Source organism: Arachis hypogaea, chromosome 13, assembly GCF_003086295.3.
Source record: "Arachis hypogaea cultivar Tifrunner chromosome 13, arahy.Tifrunner.gnm2.J5K5, whole genome shotgun sequence".
NCBI lineage: Eukaryota > Viridiplantae > Streptophyta > Magnoliopsida > Fabales > Fabaceae > Arachis > Arachis hypogaea.
In genome coordinates, this window is record NC_092048.1 from 26572657 (window position 1) to 26580299 (window position 7643).

A 7643-nucleotide genomic window follows, 5' to 3' on the forward strand; every position below is an offset into this window, starting at 1 on the left:
TTTCCTTTTAAAAATACTCTTTTCCTCAATTATCATATTCTTTTAGGTTATAAAACACGGACACTTCGATGAGTTGCCGTATGTCGTCGAATACATTTCGGACATGACACTCAATGATACTCGTTCGACATGCGTGTCTGCTGTGTCCAACCGTAACTTAATAAAAAATAAAAAAATTTTCTCCGAACACGCGTGGACACACCTAAATACCATCACGTGTCCGCGTGTCCAGTCTTATTCTCAACATATATTCTTAAAATAAATTTAGATATAGTATATATTATTATTTATTAAAACAAAAAATATTTTAAATACTTGATATAATTAAAATAAGATATTAAAAATAATTAAAATTTTTAATTTATATTTTAATATCAATAAAATATCAAAATATTATTATGATTTATCTAAAAAATACTTTATATTATATATACGTGTCCCGTGTCATGTAAGATTTTAAAATTCACGTATCGGTGTTCCGTGTTCGTGTCGGTCTCTATGTATCATAGCTTTTAGGTAACAGCAACCATTATAATTGTAGTGATTGCAACGGTAGTTATAGTGATTTGAAAATAAAATTGATAAAAAAAAATGAAAGTAATTAAAAAAATAATAATAATAGAGAAAAATGATTTTTTTTTAATTTAACTTTGATCAAAAGATAAAAATAGGAAGAAACAAAACTTTTGGGACAAAAACCCATTTCGAATCCAAAACACATTTTTTATGGGTTTGAATTTATTATTTTTATTCGTTATAATTTTTGAATTGGGTTTGAGTCATATTTCAAGTAGATCTAGTGTGATTTGACGCAAAGTCATGTTTTATAATTAAAATATATATTTTATATTAAAACTAGTAATAGAATGATATGTTTTTATATTTTAATTAATATTGTTATATTATATAGTGTTGTTTTGTTTTAAAATAATTTATTTTGTTATAAACGTTAGAAAATATTTATTAAATTTACTTTTTATAGGTAAAAATTGTATTAACTTGTTATATAAAATTTATAAAATTGTATACATTAACTATTATCATCAGATCTACTTGATTCAATTCAATTTATTTTAGATTAATTTATTTCTTATTGTAAAATTATATTACTTTGTGTTATTGTGTTATTGAATAATGTTGTTAGACGTCAAACTTTGATTGATAATTTTAATATGATTATTTTATCATCCACTTTGCGTTAACCTATATATAAAGTCACACACTAATAATGAATATTGTAATATTAATAAGAATTATTTAATTTATTTAAATAAATAATTATTTTAATTCAAATAAATTATTATATTCTGTGTTAGTATAATAATAATAATAATAATAATAATAATAATAATAATAATAATAATAATAATAATAATAATAATTTTATTATTATTATTATTATTATTATTATTATTATTATTATTATTATTATTATTATTATTATTATTAAAAATGTTATATGTCAATTAGAAATAGTGAATCATTTTATGATGAGCTTTAAGTTTAAATTTTAAGTTTTGGTAAGATTTTAACTAAATATATTTTAAATTTAGATATGATTTGATTTAATTTGATAAGATAAAATAAGATAAAAATTTGATAATTAAAATTGGAGTAATTCATCTTAATAAAATGAATAAAATATATACAAATATCCTAAATCAGAACTAGTTACGCTTCTTATTTTAAATATATATAAATCAGTCAGAATAATTTAATTATAATTATTTACACATAAACTAAATTAGGTAAAATCAAATTAGCAGATAATAAAATAAATCAAATTGACCCAATTTAATTTAATAAAAAAATAAAACAATAATAAAATTATCACAAATCAAATAATTTTTTTTTAATTTATAAAAAAATACAGATATAAAAATAAACGTGATTCGATTTATTAAAAGCACACTTCTCCATATATGGCCTTAGATCTGTAACATCTACAAGATAAAAATATTAAAATAGTAATAATTAATTAACTAGCTAGAGTTCAACTAAAAAAGTTACGTACATGCATTTTATATACAGTAAGTTGAACAAAGTTACATGTATGATGGTGAGAGAAATTATTTCATCATTTTTAAATTATCTTTTCAATTTATGATGAAGTTTATTAAACACACAAGAAAGTAAATGTTACAGGGCCGCCTAAAATTAGTTTATTTTGTATTTTTTAATTATTATTTATTTTATTTTATATTTTTTAATTACTATTAGAATAATTGAGTAATATTATTTTGTAAGAGTAATATAAAAGTAATACTATTTTGTATTCTTTTCTAGTAGAACTTTATCTAGATAATTATTATTATTTTAATATTTTTATCCTATAATTAAATATTATCCATCTAAATTAAACCATATATGAAAAAACGTATTTTTAATAAATCGAATCAATATGATTTGATTTATTTTTGTATCTGTATTTTTCTATAAATAAAAAAAAATTATTTGATTTAGTATGATTTTATTTTTGTCTCGTTTCTTCTCTAGTAAATCAAATTGGATCAATTCAATTTATTTTGTTGTATGCTAATTTAAATTTATCTAATAGATTTATGTGTAAATGACTATAATTGAGCTAATTTTTTTATTTTTATAAATGTATTTAGAATAAGAAGTATAACTAATTCTAATTTAGAATATTTGCATCATTTTTAACTACATTAATTTTACTAGGTGAATTACCTTTAAAATTTTCATATATATATATATATATATATATATATATATATTTTGTTCATACCTTGCCCCAGCACTAAGACCCAGGTCCAAATGAAAAGACCCAGCCCAAAGGATTGAGCCTCACCCCACACCGATCTTCCCCTAAAGAAGTCGGTTCTCACTACGACTTGTTCTAAAGAAGTCGGGGACGAAGATTAGCTGGCAGATAAACACTCACTCAAATGAGTAACTGCCCCTAAGATCTCTCAACCCACTTCTAAGAGCCATATCCCAACTTTCCTAAGATAAAGGGACGGTTATCCACCTTAAAAGGTGGAACTACTTCAACGGTGGTTATTGGTTCACCACTATAAATACACTGACACTTCTCAGGTATCACTAAGTCCCAATACTCTCTAGACCTGCTTATGCCCTTGCTAACTTAGGCATCGGAGTGTCTTTGCAGATACCACCTCATTCACTCGTATTCACAAGTCGGACAGAGGCCCTGAAGACGCGAATCCGCCCGAAGGCTTCCCTCCATAGACGATTGGGCCAACCCAGCGAGTCCAGCCCAATAATCTCCGGTTACCCATCGTAACATTGGCGCCGTTGCCGGGGACCCGAGAGATCAACCAGTTATGGCGGACAAATCATCGGAAGATGGTCATACGGCGTCTGATTCCGAGCAGGAAAACCTGGACACCGGAAACAACGACGCGAACCCAACTTCTCACCCAGAGGCCAGCGATCAACATCGAGAAGGCACCTCTGGGTTTAAAAATCCAAAGGTAAACTCCTCGGATGGACGAGAGTCAGGTAAGGAAGGGCCACCCCACGCAACCGAGCTAATGGAGTTGGTCCATGGCCACCAAGGTCGTTTGGAACAGTTGGAACAGGAGTTAGAACGACAACGAGAGGCGGAGCGAAATCTCAGGGAAGAGATAGAGTGACGAAAAGAGTTAGAGGAAAAACTCTTAAGACTATAATCCTCTCTGAAAAGTCGGAACTCCCGTGGCGACCGAGAAGAGTCGCCCCTGGGAGGAGAAGATCCGTTTAGTGAGAATATCATGAGGGCAAAGGTTCCAAGAAACTTCAAAAGCTCTGATATGAACCTCTATGACGGAACCACAGATCCGAAGCATCACTTAAGCAACTTCAAAAGTCGGATGTATCTGGCTGATGCTTCTGATGCAACTCGCTGCAAAGCCTTTCCGACTACCTTGTCAAAAGCGGCGATGATGTGGTTTGACAGCCTCCCACCGAGGTCGGTCACCAGCTTTGAAGACCTCTCGAGAAAATTCTTGATGAGGTTCTCCATCCAAAAGGATAAAGTAAAACATGCGCCGAGCCTCCTGGGAATAAAGCAGGAGGTCGGAGAACCTTTGCGGGACTATATGGAAAGGTTCAATAAAGCATGTTTAGAGATTCAGGACCTGCCCACCGAAGCTGTCATCATGGGGTTAGTGAATGGACTTAGAGAAGGTCCCTTCTCACAGTCCATATCAAAAAGGCACCCCACCTCCCTGGGCGATGTACAGGAAAGAGCAGAAAAGTACATCAACATGGAGGAAAATGCCAGACTACGAGAGCCGAGTTGGCGACCTGGGCATTCCCACTCTGCAAAAGAGAAGGAAAGAGAGCCCAAGAAGAAAGAAGAACTCGGTCTCGACAGGCCAAGGAAATATCACTCTTATACTCCTCTAAAGGTTTCCATGGTGGATGTATACAGAGAGATCTGCAACACTGAAAGGCTACCACCTCCCAGACCCATTAAAAATAAAAAGGGAGGAAGTCGCGGCGATTACTGTGAGTACCATAAGATCTATGGTCATTCAAGAAATGATTGCTACGACCTTAAAAATGTGATAGAAAAGCTGGCCAGAGAAGGTCGGCTTGATAGATATCTCATGGAAAGGTCGGACAATCATGGGAAGAGAAAGCGAGAGGACGGGGACAGGAGAGACCCACCACCACAAACTCCCGAGAGACATATACATATGATCTCGGGAGGATTCGCGGGTGGAGGACTCACCAAGTCCTCTCGCAAAAGACACCTCAAGCGGGTTTACCAGGTCGGGAGTGAATCACCCGACCTCCCCACAATCTCGTTCACAAAGGAGGATGGGCAAGGAATAATCCCTGGACATGATGATCCAGTGGTGATAACCCTGATCCTAGCCAATGCCCACCTCCACAGAACTCTAGTAGACCAAGGGAGTTCGGCAGATATCCTTTTCAAGCCCGCGTTCGACAAGCTAGGGCTGGATGAAAAGGAGTTAAGAGCCTACCCCGACACCTTATATGGATTAGGCGACACGCCGATAAAACCATTGGGATTTCTACCCCTCCACACGACCTTCGGAAAGGGGGAAAAGTCTAAAACTCTGAGCATAGATTTCATAGTCCTCGACGTGGGGTCAGCATATAATGCCTTGATTGACAGAGCTACCCTAAATCGACTCGGAGCGGTGGTGTCTACCCCTCACCTTTGCATGAAATTCCCGACATTTGCGGGGATAGCAACGGTGCGAGGAGATCAGAAGCTGGCAAGAAAATGCTACAATGAAAGCCTGAACCTGAGAGGGAAAGGCAAGGAAGTCCACACCATAGAGCTCGGTGGCACAAGAACCAAAGAAGAGCTGCACCCCCCAACCAGGAGGAAAAACTGAAGAAATACAGGTCGGTGAAGAGGAAGGAAAAAATACCAACATAGGAGCCAACCTGGAAGAAATCTTAAAACAAAAGTTGACAAAGCTCCTAAAAGAAAATTCTGACCTCTTCACCTGGAAAGCTTCCGACATGCCAGGAATAGATCCCGAGCTCATGTCCCACAGGCTCGCTGTACACCCAGGGTCTCGACCTGTACAGCAGCGAAGGCGTAAGCTCGGCCCAGAACGAGCTCAAGCGGTGGAAGAGCAGGTACAAGCACTCCTAGAGGCCGGCTTCATCAGAGAAGTCAAGTATCCAACATGGCTAGCAAATGTGGTGCTAGTCAAGAAACAAAACGGCAAGTGGAGGATGTGCGTTGACTACACCGACCTGAATAAGGCATGTCCCAAGGACCCATATCCACTCCCAAGCATTGATACTCTAGTGGACTCCAGCTCAGGGTATCAATACTTGTCGTTTATGGATGCCTACTCGGGATACAACCAGATCCCGATGTACAAGCCAGACTAGGAAAAGACATCGTTCATCACACCTAGAGCAAATTATTGCTACGTGGTCATGCCTTTTGGATTAAAAAACGCAGGGGCCACGTACCAAAGGCTGATGAACAAGGTGTTCGCTCCCCACCTCGGGCACTTAATGGAGGTCTATGTAGACGACATGCTGGTAAAAACTTGGGAAGAGGCCGACCTTTTTACGGACCTCACGCAAGTTTTCAACTCCATAAGGGCGCATGGGATGAGACTAAATCCCGCAAAATGCACCTTCGCGGTGGAGGCTGGAAAATTCCTAGGATTTATGCTAACCCAAAGAGGGATCGAGACAAATCCTGACAAGTGCAAAGCTATCCTAGAAATGAAAAGCCCGACTTGCTTGAGAGAAGTCCAACAATTAAATGGCCGACTTGCAGCCCTTTCCAGGTTCTTGGCAAGGTTAGCATTAAGGTCCCTTCCACTGTTCTCTCTGCTGAGAAAAGGATGCCAGTTCGAGTGGACTCCAGAATACGAAGAAGCGTTCCAAGAGTTCAACAAGTTCTTGAGCCAACCTCCAATCCTCACCCGACCTCTAGTGGGGGAAGAGCTTGTCCTATATTTGTCTGTAGCTGACAAAGCTGTCGCGTCGGCCCTAATACGAGAGGATGAGGTTGGATAGCATCCAGTATATTTCACCAGCAAAGTTCTACAGGGTTCCAAGCTAAGGTACCACAAGCTAGAGAAGTTTGCGTACTCCTTAGTAATAGCCTCGCGGAGGTTAAGACCCTACTTCCAAGCCCACACAATAAGGGTCCGAACGAACCAACCCATGAAGCAAATCCTCCAAAAGGCGGATGTTGCAAGGAGAATGGTTCAGTGGGTGATAGAGCTCTCTGAGTTCGACTTAAAGTACGAAATTTGGACAGCGGTAAAAGCCCAATGCCTCACCGAATTTATAGCGGAATATGCAGGAGATCAAGAGGAAAAGCCGACTACATGGGAACTATACGTAGATGAATCCTCAAACAAAACAGGAAGCGGTGCAAGCATAATACTAGCCAATGAAGGGGGAACACAGATAGAAGTTTTCCTCAAATTTGAATTTCCAGCTTCCAACAATCAGGCAGAATATGAAGCCCTGATTGCAGGATTAAAGCTAGCAGAAGAGGTCGGTGCAACCCAGGTACTGATATTTAGCAATTCCTAAGTAGTGACCTCCCAAATAAATGGAGAGTATCAGGCTAAAGACCCGAATATGAAAAGATACTTGGAAAAAACTCTGGAGCATCTCGGGCGCTTTGCAGAAACCGAGATCAGACACATAACTCGGGACCTGAATAGCAGAGCAGACGCCCTCTCCAAGTTAGCCAGTACCAAACTAGGAGAGAATAATAGAAGCTTGATCCAGGAAACTCTCCAAGAACCCTCTGTGATGAAAACAGAGGACAAGCAGGAAGTCCTTGAAGTAACCGGGTTAAACCTCGGATGGATGAACCCCTTGGTCGAATACCTAAAATTTGACATCCTCCCCAAAGAGGAAAAAGAGGCCAAGAAAATCTGGAGGGAAGCACAATACTACACTTTGGTGAAAAATACCCTCTATAAAAGAGGAATATCAACACCATTGCTAAAGTGCGTACCGACCTCAAGGACAACTGAAGTACTAGAAGAGGTTCATAATGGGATCTGCGAAAACCACCTCGGAGCCAGGTTGCTAGCAAGAAAAGTAATCCGAGCTGGGTTCTATTGGCCGACTTTGCAGAAGGATGCCACAGAATTTGTGAAAAGATGCCAACCATGCCAGATGCACGCAAATTTCCACGTGGCTCC